We start from the raw sequence: 9,570 nt of genomic DNA on the forward strand, positions 1-9,570 counted from the left end.
GGCGGGATAAAAGTGCTAAAATAAGTAAATAATATGAACACATTTACTTGGTGGTGGCCACTGACAAGGAATGTGCACCTTTCTGAGTGCTGGTGAGAACAGTAAGTAAAAGCCAATTGCAGCAAATTGGACATATGACTGAGGACGGAGCTGCCTAGGCCCGTTCCCTTGCAAGTATACCTGCATAATGCACAGAGAGGCAGACACATGTTGTCAGATTCGTATCATTACTTGTACTCATAAAACCTTTTACGGGAACATCTTCAACATGTACTGTGTGAAACAGCCCCAAGGCTGCCAACACCCGCCCATGAAAGAGGCTCTTCTACTACTCGTAGCTGCATGCCAGAGAGGATGAATTCAGCAGGTGTGGGACATAAGAACACAAGAAGAGCCCTGCTGGATCAGACCCAGGGTCCATCTAGTCCAGCATTCTGTTCACACAGTGGCCAACCAGCTGTCGACCAGAAAACCACAAGCAGGACATGAGTGCAACAGCACCCTCCTGCCCATGTTCCCCAGCAACTGGTCTACAGAGGCTCACTGCCTCTGGTACTGGAGGTAGCACATAGCCATCAAGCCTAGTAGCCACTGATTCATTCATTCATTCATTCATTCATTCATTCACTGCAGCCCTCTCAGGTGAGGGGCTGTACCTGCTCAGCTTCTCTGTGCCACACCATTCTGAAAGGCAGAGGAACCAATTTGGGGTCAGGAGGTAGGATACAGTTCTCAGTGGGGGAAAAGAATGGCTCCAGCAGACACCTGCATGCTATTCTACGCAGAGGCAAGCCTGGTGGGAAAGACTTTAGGAAGTAATCCACTTATTCTGGAGTGGTTTTAATGGGACTATTCTGGAGTAAACAACTTCAAATTTATACATCCATCAGCATCACCAAAACAAAGCTTTATCGGAAAAGGATGACGATTTATTTTATTTTATGTTTATTTTTTTTGCATCGAGAATCAGTAGCCAATTTTGGTTAAAAAAAGAGAAAGCCTCATACTCCTTTTAAGAAGCTTCCCTATCCTGGTGCCCTCCATATGTGTTGGACTATGACTCCCAGCATGCATGCTAGGAGTTCTGCAACACATGTTCTCTCATTTTCAACAGCAAACCTGCCTGATCATCTAGATTCTAGAAGATGCATCTAATGGATAGTGCCAGATATTTGCAACCTTCTGCCCGGATATTTCTTCTCTTCTCCCAGTGACCTCATCATTTACATTCTCTGCTTTCATTTGCTCCAGAATCCCTCGTCTTGCTCTTTCTCATCTTGTTTCATAACCTGGCAGAAAGAAGGCGTTTTTTTTTTTTTTTTTAACGGAACCACCGGGCAAAGAGCACATTTATTTCAGTGAGATCTGCCTGTGTTTATCCATTTGCTCCACCGTCTCTCACTCTCAGTTTCTATTAATCCTTAGCTCATTGGTCTTAAATCCCCCATGTCCTCTGTTCTCTTTACAAAGCAAAAGGCTAGCACTTAAAAAAACAAAACCTTCCTAGGGCTCCTCAGAGATTGGTCAGGCTAAGATGTTCAGCGAAGCACTCGAAATTACATCCCTACTTTTGGACATCTGTCATGGACTAAAGTGGGTTAACAACTTAAAATCAAAGGAGCAACTCCCTGCCTGTTATGCATGCGCGGGACAGTGGGGGATAGCCTGCAAGCCATGTGGGGAAAAGAATGGGGGCAAATCTCTTAAGTGAATTGCTCTCCATGTGCATCCCCCCCCCCCCAGGCGGACGATAAGACCCTCCTCCCCCTTTCTGTTGTCAGCGCATCAGCCACTCTCGCAAACACCAAAAGGCAGTGTTTATGAAACCACCAAAGCTTATTTCTCCCTTAAAAAAAAAAGGTGGGGGGGGGAGAGAGAGAGAGAGAGAGAGAGAGAGAAAGAAATTGCCCTAACCAGAGGTAAGTGAGATTGAGCTGTGAATTGAGAAGGTTCTGACAGGAATCCAAATCTCACCTCTGCGAAGAATAGACGAGGTGGCCTTTGGCAAGCTACTCTGCTTCATGCCTCATCCCTCCAACCTGGGGATAATAAAACTTGCCTGCCTTACAACGTGGTTGTAAGGCTCTCCGCAAGATTGGATATGAAGCGGGATGCGATTTGAACATTCAGGAAATACTACATACATGTTGAGTGTTGCTGCTGCAAAGAAGAAGAAAGAGGAGAGGGAGAAGGGAGGTGGGGGGAGACACTGCCAGCTATCCCTTTCTGAATCTCTGTCCATTGGTGGAGTTTGACTTTTATGTTGCTGGGGAAGGAAGAAAGGAGAGTGGCCAGACTAGCACAGCACAAGTGAGGAAGCACTATTCCTTTTCTCATACATCATGTGTTGGGGGGGGGGGTGCCCCTAGCCTTTGCCCTAGTGAAACCACCCATTCCCCAAACACCACGGAACTATTCAAAAAGACCCTCCCGGGGTACCACACCACAGATCCCAAGGATGGAAAGAGCGGCGTGCCAGGCAGGCAGCCGAAGCGGGTTCCTTTTTCAATAAAAGAGAAGGACGGGGGATTTAGCATCGTGATCCCTCCTTCTCCCACACAGGCAACTGGTCAACTCTCCATCCCACAAGGGGAACTAGTCCCTAGGAATCGAGGCACCTCTCTTGAACATCCCAAACCGGGAGAGGGGCGGAAGGAAGGGAGGGAGGGAGGAGGCACAAAAGGCTGGCGCATCATCTTTCTCCCCCCCCCCCACTCCCCAGCCCATCAATAATCGCCTCAACAAACTGACAGCAGGAGAGGCGAGCTGGCGAGGAAAGTGTCCGTGGGAGCTCAGCTCCATCACTTACCCCGCGGACGCCGGAGACCAGGGCTGGAGAGAGGCCGAGGAAGAGAGGGTGGTGGCGGTGGTGGAGCCGCGGGGTCCTGATGGAGGAGGCGGCTGACGCCGAGGGAAGAGGCTGGTTGCACCTGCCGCTCCGAGACCTCGCCGGCTTCCCTCCCTGGAGACAGGCGCGCAAGATGGGGGAGGGGGGATGAGAGGCCGGCTGTCGCTCCGAGGCACCAGGCACCCCCGCCCTCTCCCCCCGGCTGCCACTCAAGCCCCGGGTGGGAGGGTCCAACTGACGGATGGATGGAGAGGAGGAGGAAGAGGCAGCCCCGCGAACTCCCTAGCGGATGGGGGGGGGCTGCAGGGGGGGGGCTGCAGGGAGTGGGGGCAGCTGGGGCGGGGGCGTCGGCAGAAGGGCTGCAGGACCAGAAGCTGCCTTCCGCCCCGACAGCTCCCGCCGCCCGCTGCTTCTGGCGCGGGAGGGAGGGAGGGAGGGAGGCGAGCGGCGCTGCTGCGCTGCAGCTCCGCAGTTATTCAGCGCGCTTCTGCCGTCTCTTCCCCGCCCCGCCCCGGGCGCCACGTGATCCGCTCCGCAGCAGGGACCGCGACGCCCGCAGGGCCCCGGCTTCGCCCGGCAGCCTTACGGTGGCCGCGCGGAGGTCCCGCCCGGCCCGCCGCTCCCCGGCCCCGCGCGCAGGCTCGGCTCGGCTCGGCTCGGCTCGGCTCTGGTGGAAACAGCAGTGGCATTGCCCCGAGGAGGCCAGGGACATGTCTCCCCTCCCCCCGCCCCCCAGCAAGGAGGGAGGGGCGCCTTGATCGATTTCTTGGGAGCATTTTTCTCTCCTGCCCACTGTTACATGTTTTCATGGGGGGGGGAGAGAAAGGAGGGAAAACCCCTATTTTCTCAGCTCCCCCCCCCATTGGCTCCTTCTTCTGGCACCCTCCCGCAGAACAGCTTCTGCGAGTTAACTTGGGTGGACGCGGTCTTTGCTGGGCGCTGCTGCTGCTGGAAATGAATACCTAATATCAGAGATGCTCCCAACTTTTCCCTTCGGGGGACATTACAGAGGCAACCCACCGAGAGGAGGAAGTAGACTTTGTTGTTGTTGTTCAGTCATTAAGTCACGTCCGACTTTTCGTGACCCCATGGACCATAGCACGCCAGGCCTTCCTGTCCTGCGCTCTCTCCCGGAGCGTGCTCAAGTTCATATTCATTGCATTGGTTTTCTCTTCGCATTAGGTGGCCAAAATATTGGAGCTTCAGTAGACTAGCTGCCAGCAACTGGCGCCCTGGGAAAACCATGCAATCGGGGCCAGTTAAACCATATAAACCTCCAAACCCCAAGGGCAGATCTAGGCTGAGTGTTTTGGTAAACTGGGAAAGGTTTTGCCCCTGTTTTCTGTTTAATGAAGAGCCAGCCCCCGCAAGCATCCTTGGAAGCAGAAATATCATTTATAATAAAACTCGCCCACATTTTATTTTTTACTAAGCGTTGTGTCAGGACAAAGGGTCTGTTAAAAACAACAAAGGAGATGAGCACAGCCCCGGAAAGCAGCTTCTTCAAACAGCTCGTTGGTAAACTATGGAATTCACTTCCACGGGAGGTAGCGATGGCCACCAATTTGGATGGCTTTGAAAGGGGAATGGACACATTCCCGGAGAAGGCTCTCCATGGCTACTAGTCCTGACAACTCTATGCTGCCTCCAGAATCAGAGCTAGTATGCCTTTGTACACCACTTGCTGGGGAACGTGGGCAGGAGGGTGCTGTTGCACTCATGCCCTGCTTGTGGCTTTCCTGTGGGCAGCCAGTTGGCCACTGTGTGAACAGAATGCTGGACTAGATGGACCCTGGGTCTGATCCAGCAGGGCTCTTACGTTCTTAAGGGTCCCTGGAAGAAGGGTCCTGATTGCATCCTTGGGGAGACATGGCCAACAGGGTGTGCCAGCCTTAGGCTCAGCCCTCCAAGTACAAAGGAAGCAGCTGCTGGGGGGGGGGTGTCACTCCTTGCCTCCAGCTGGGAGCGGCAGCGGAGCAGGGAGATATCCTGCATCCCCTGAGGGAGGACCGGGTGTCAAAGGCAGGCGGGAGGGCAGGTGGCCTGACTTAGCCACACCATCCCCAGTCGGTCCCTTGCTCACCTCCACAACCACAGTCATATTTCCTCTGTACGTGCACAGAAATTGAAATACCATGGAGGCTCAGGTGTCAGCTATGAGCTGGACAGCGCTGTACCAACTTCATCTGATATGGCAGCTGTGCCCCTACCTTCCGGACCATTTGCTCCCATCGGTAGTGGTCTCCTCTCGTTTAGACTACTGTAATGTGCTCTACATGGGGTTACCCTTGAAGATGGTTCGGAAGCTGCAGCTGGTACAGAATGCGGCAGCTAGCCTGATTAAAGGCAGCCGCCGGCAAGATCACATCACTCCAGTGCTGAAGGAGTTGCACTGGTTACCAGTTGTTTTCTGGGCCAAATTCAAGGTGTCAGTTTTGACCTTTAAAACCCAATATGGTTCTGGCCCAGCCTATCTTAAGGAGCGCCTCCAGCAACACCAGACAGGCCGCTCAACAAGATCAGCCTCAGATGGCCTTCTCTGACTTAGTCACACCGTCCTCAGTCGGTCCCTTGCTCACCTCCGCAACCGCAGCCATATTTCCTCTGTACGTGCACGGAAATTGAAAGACTGACATCTTTGTTATTTAATTTGTATTTTTAAAATTTGTATTCCCGCCCCACTCAACTTGGCACTCTAGGTGACTGCCTAGTTCACCTGTGTGGACAGGCTGACCCTGAGCAAGTCAGACTATTTGCCTACTGAGCCCAGGATTGTCTGCTCCGGTGTTCCACCAACCTGGTGCTTGCCAGAAGTCTTGGACTACAAGTCCCATCACCCCCAGCCAGGCTATTTGCCTACCGACCTGGGTACTGTCTCCACCATCTTTTCCCAAACCTGCTGCCATTCAGATGTCTTGCACTACAACCCCATCATCCCCAGCCAGTGTGTGCTGGTAGGAAGATGGGAGTTGTAGTACAAGACATCTGGAGGGCACCAGGGTGGGGGGTGGGGATGGCTAACCAGCAGCTGCTCAAGGATGTCCAAAAGAAAGTCTCCCATCAGCTGCTACCTTTTTTCTTTTTTCTTATTTGTTTTGTTAAAATTTAAAATAAAAATTAATTAAAATAAGAGCAGGGGGTTGGACTCAATGGCCTTGTAGGCCCCTTCCAACCCTACTATTCTATGATTCTATGATTCGAAGAAAAAAAATCAGCTGCTACCTGATCCTCCCTAACTGGAGATTCCTGGATCGAACTGGGAATGTTCTGCATGCAAAGCAGCTACTCTACCACTGAGCTATGGGTCCCTCCTTGAATAAGCAGTGCCTCAAAAATCCCTCCCCAATTAAACAGTACTTAATTTCCTTGGATGAGATGGAGCACTGGAGATTTAGCTACGGTATCTTTGTAATATGTGCTTTATTTAAGAAGTAGAGAAGCAGAGCACAGTGGAAGCACACAGGCACTCCTCAGCAAGCAGCACAGCAGAGAATCACAGGTGAGGCCTCCACCTGGCTCCCAAAGCTGCAGCTCCAGTTCACTCCAGATGGAACTTTCATCTCCCTCTCAGAGCCAAAATAAAACTCCGACTAATGCTAAACCAGGCAATAACCAGGCAATAACTCAGAGGTCTCTAATTTCAGCAGCGGTCTCTCAGCGTGTTCAGAAGAAAGATCGGGTTTTCATATGAATAATCCTTTTAAAACCAACAGCTCTGTGGAATTAGGGGAGGGGTTGACAGAGGAGGTGGATCCTGCAATCAGGAATGTCCATATGGACTTGGGCACACCTCTAGGGGCAGAAATTTGACACGTGGGACCTGGCAAGTCCACCATGTAGGGAAGAGTGTCTGGGGAGATGAGTCAGTGACAGCTTTCGACAACCCAGCGAGGTGGAAGTAAAAGGTACATTACAGTTGTAGAGTGCGGGCTCTGATCAGAATTGAGAGTGCAACATGTGGGAAGGGGATTTATGCCCACCCTGCCCTGTTTTCAGTGAAACTGCCCCTCTGACTGCTAAAAACTGCAGGAGGGAAGCTTCCATTGGTACCAATGACAGTTTCCCTCCTGGAGGAGTCAGCACTTTTGGAAGTGCGGGGTGGGGTGGGGGTGGAATCATGTTGTTGTTCTTTATCAGGATCATGGTGGTGAGAAGGGTTAAATCCCTACCCCATGTCCTGTGATCCCAATTCTGATTTCCCCCTGGTGGCTAGTATTTAAAAGAAAAACTAGACAGCTTAAGGGCACAATCCTATGCATGTTTAAACAGAAAAAAGACCTACAATTCTCAGCATTCTCCAGCCAGCTATGCTGGCTGGGGAATGGTGGAAGTTGTAGCACTTTTTTCTGTCGAAACATGCATAGGATTGTGCCCTTAATGTAATCATACATTTAACAACGTGTCTTGTTTGGCCCTCAATCTCTGTCTCTTCTTTCTATTCAAAAGTTTCAAAACCACTCCCTGCTGTTTCTCACAGCCATGCCTGTAGTGTGAGACCCTAACTGCAAACAAATTGTTCATTCAAGGGGCCAATCCTACTTACTCAGAAACAGTAATGTTTCCAGAGCCTACCACTCCAGAGTAAGAGACATTGGTATTCTTCAGTCAGATCCCTGACTCCTATCTGGTAACTCTTTAAGGCAAGGATGAGGAACCTTCTTTTTTTAGTGGAGGCTGGTGGCTCCTATGTCAGTGGGGTGGTGAATCCTTTCTAGTTTCAGTCAGAACCAATCAGAACTCTAAAGGAGCTATCCAAAATGTTGAACACACACACACACACACACACCATTCATACACACACACACACTTCCTAGCCTCCTTGCTCAGCTGATCCATACAGATCAGCTGAGTGGGGGATTTTTTAGGCCCCCTTCACTTCTCAGCTGACCTCCCTGCGCAGTGCATCATGATGGGGTTAGAGATCAATGTGGGAGAAAGATCAGTGACTCAGGGTGCAATGCTATGCATGTACAGACAGACAAAAGTCATACAACTCCTAGGATTGTGCTTTAACTCAAGTTCCATCAGTTTCAATGGGTCTGTTCTAAGCATGACTAAGTCTGGATGCAGCCCAGTGTTTTTTATGCTGCTGATTCTCAAGATGGGAGGCTTCCTTCCAGTACTGTCTTTCTGTGGTTTGGCCATTCAAATATCTTCATGGATTCCCCTCTCATTATTGTACAACGCCTTGGGAGAGCTGTGCCTTAAAAGGTGACCTGTAAATACTTTACATTTTAAAAAAATGTAAATGGGGGAGCCACAGGCTGGTCATGGCCCCACGGCAGCTGGGTGGTCCCCAGAGGGGCATCTATTGGGAGAGGTTGATGGAACTGGGTATGTTTAGCCTAGAGAAGAGAAGGCAAGGCAAGGCAAGACTGAGGATGGACATGAAAACTCTCTTCAAAAACTTGAAGGCCTGTCAGGTAGAAGAGAACAAAGACTTGTTCTTTGTTCTCCCACAGGGTAGGACAAGATCTAATGGGCTTAAGTTATAAGAGCATACATTTTGGTTGAATTTAGAAGAAACACCTTGATGGTAAGAGCAGTTTGACAATGGAACAGCCTTCCCCAAATGGGCACCCTCCAGATGTGTTGAACTGCAACTTCCATAATTCCCAGCCATCATCTGGAGGGCACCAGGCTGGGGAAGGCTGACCAAGAGAGGTGATGGTTTCTTTCCTGTTGGAGGTCTTCAAGCAGAAGTTGGATGGCCATCTGTTAGAGATGTCCTAGCTCTGGATTTCCTGCCTCGAGCAGGTTGCCTATGAGCCCTAGGTCATGCATCACCAAAAAAGAGGGCAAAAGAAGACACAAATTTGCATATGATTTCCATATGCTGATTTATACATATAGATGCAAATTCAGAAATCATTATTATATTTTAATTAGAAATACAATAAATCTCACCATAATGCAGATGACTGTGATCAGGTGACCTGTGTACCTGCCTGTTCAGTCTAACTGTTGATGGACAACAGTTCTCACGGTTCTTTCCTCTCTTTAAACTAGAGTTGGACAGGACAGGCCATCAAATAGAGGACCATCTGATGTAAAAGAGGACACATGGACCCGCCTCTCTGACTCCATGATTCTAAGAACCTATTTTTATCATACATGTTACCACTTGATAAATCCACCCCTCATGTGTACAAGTTCTATGAAGTAAAAGGTACCACTGGAGATATGCTATAAACATTTAGTATCATGCCACATACTCCAGTGAGGCCTACTTCTAAAGTTTTTTTGCAGCAGTCCAACAACATTGTCCATAGTAGATGACATCCTTTCTCAGTTTGTATCACACTCCTGCTATACCCCTCCCATCTTTGTCTCTTCTTATCTTCATTACCTTCTTGTTGATGCTACGGCTTTCCCTTTCTCTATGCTCCTTGAACATATGTGAAAAACAGGACTTTGTCTTTGATCTCTTATTTGCATGCAGCTGTTAATCTCTGATCCTGTGTGTTCTACTTTGATGCCTCCTCTAAATGCCATTCTATGCTCTTTATTGAATGCCTGGTTAATTCTGTCATGCCTGATCAATGTATGACAAAGCTCTTAAAATGTTTACAGGGGGTGGGGGAATAGAAATGTGAAAGAAAGAAAGAAAGAAAGAAAGAAAGAAAGAAAGAAAGAAAGAAAGGCTTTTCATAGAGATAGTCAGCTGGTGCTGACACTGCATTCATTACAGCACCAGGTTCGGACTGGTTTCCTTTTTTTCC

The 9,570-nt window shown here is 49.6% G+C and overlaps 1 protein-coding gene across 2 annotated transcripts in view; it reads right to left on the bottom strand.

Annotated features, from left to right (window-relative positions):
• SLC7A14 (solute carrier family 7 member 14) overlaps positions 1–3,343 on the bottom strand; it is a 79,615-nt gene extending 76,272 nt beyond the window's left edge. The window contains exon 1 of one of the 2 annotated variants that reach the window (XM_084841556.1): positions 2,810–3,343. The gene's annotated coding sequence lies outside the window, so the exon portion shown is untranslated. The remainder of the gene's footprint in view (positions 1–2,809) is intronic. The other variant, XM_084841557.1, reaches the window with a different exon arrangement.
• Positions 3,344–9,570: the final 6,227 nt, after the last annotated feature.

Source organism: Heloderma suspectum, chromosome 3, assembly GCF_057233095.1.
Source record: "Heloderma suspectum isolate Gila_16-S chromosome 3, 16-S_ref, whole genome shotgun sequence".
In the NCBI taxonomy this organism is placed as follows: Eukaryota; Metazoa; Chordata; class Lepidosauria; order Squamata; family Helodermatidae; genus Heloderma; species Heloderma suspectum.